Raw genomic sequence first — 1,923 nt, forward strand, 5'->3', positions numbered from 1 at the left:
GCCCCATGGGGCTCCAGAGAGGTGCTCCACCACAGGCCAAGTTCAACTTAAACCTATGCCCTTCCCATGGTCACCTGACATAAGCCACCAAACAGTCTGCAGATGGCCACTACCAGTACTGGCCTTAGAGCTGCCTAGAGTGGCAAAGGCACAGACTGAGGTCAGCTGTGTTATTCTTGTTTCATAAAACATGATTAAATAAAGTCTTCTGGTCTTAGAGTAAATGAGTCCTCTAATTATTTTAATAAATATGAATAAAGAACCTAGATACATCTTTGAGAATTTCTATAATATCCATATTGATTAATCCCTATACCATGATTATATTAGATTGAAACCCTTTTTGAAAATAGGTATCACCCTTATTGAAATATTGGAATTTTAAAATAACTGAAACTCCTTGCTATGTAATAGAAGAAAATCATAAATTTTATTTTCTATGACTAACATTCTCTGTCAAGACTATGATGACAAGGTTTTAATAATGCCATTTTCCTAGGACAATTTGAATATTGTACTTTAGAACTCTTAATTAAGTTCTGTTGCTTCGACATGCCAACATAACAGCACATCAACAATGTGATTTTTCTCCTCCACTTTGAATAATACCTTTTAAAATCTATGAGAAGAAAATTTATCTTACCCTTTTCAAAATTCATCCAACTAGAAAAAAGAGTGGATGATGGCTGCATACTGTGCTTAGTGAGTGGATATAAAATTAGAACTATACTAAAAAAAATAAATATTTATCTTAATTTGATTGTATCATAATCTAAAAAGAATCTAAGTCCTGCGATGTAGGTTATGCAAAATGAATAAGAGAAGCAAAGTGGTAAAATATCATTATAAATCCCTATTTTTTTCTAATAAAAAATAGTAATATCAGGCTCTTTGATGTACAATTCAGAAAATAAGCCCTCAAATTAAACACCATTGTTATAATACCTATTTTACAGATAATGAAACTGAGGCATGGCAGGGTAAAGAAATTTACTCCACTAGGAAGATGTAGATCTAGAATGTGGACCTAAATATTTTCAAGCACAGTACATCCTTATAGTCACTTTTTTAAAACATTTAATATTTAAGTTTAGCTAATGATGATATTTAAATGAATTCTATTTTTGTGTTGGATATATGAGTTGATCTTGCCCCTCATTTATTTTCAATCTCAATGCATTATTTCCAATGTTAGCGATCCAGTCCAAATCTGGTTTTCTAAAAAAAAAAATAACAAACACACATAAAAAAACAAAACACAAAAAAACTCTACTAAATATTTAATGAATTAATATCAATCCTTCTCAAAATTTTCTAAAGAACTGAAGAGGAAGGAACTCTCCTAAATTCATTTTATGGAGTCTTCATTACTCTGATACTATAGCCAGACAAAGACACTGTAAGAAAAAACATTACAGGCCTATGTGCTTGACAAAAAATGAGCAACTGACTTCAACAGTACTTTAAATGATCATACACCATGATCATTTATCCCTAGGATGCAAGGATGGCTCAACATTTGCAAACAAATCAATGTAATATACCACGTTAACAAAAAATAAATAAAAATCATATGATCATCTCAATAGATGCAGAAAAAGCAGATGACAAAATTCGACATCCTTTCATGATTAAAAAAACTCTCAACAAATTAGGTAAAGAAAGAATGTAGTTTAATCTATTAAAGGTCATATATGACAAGCCCACAACTAATATTATACTCAATGGTGAAATATTGAAAGCTTTTACTCTAAGATCAGGAATAAGATGCACACTCTTGCCACTTCTATTGAACATAGTACTGAAAGTCCTGGTCAGGGCAATCAGGCAAGAAAAAATAAAAGGCATCAAAATCAAAAAGGCAGAAGTAAAACGATCTCTGTTTGCAGATGACATGATTTTATATATAGAAAATCCTGAAGA

This window comes from Rousettus aegyptiacus, unplaced genomic scaffold (assembly GCF_014176215.1).
Source record: "Rousettus aegyptiacus isolate mRouAeg1 unplaced genomic scaffold, mRouAeg1.p scaffold_m13_p_9, whole genome shotgun sequence".
In the NCBI taxonomy this organism is placed as follows: Eukaryota; Metazoa; Chordata; class Mammalia; order Chiroptera; family Pteropodidae; genus Rousettus; species Rousettus aegyptiacus.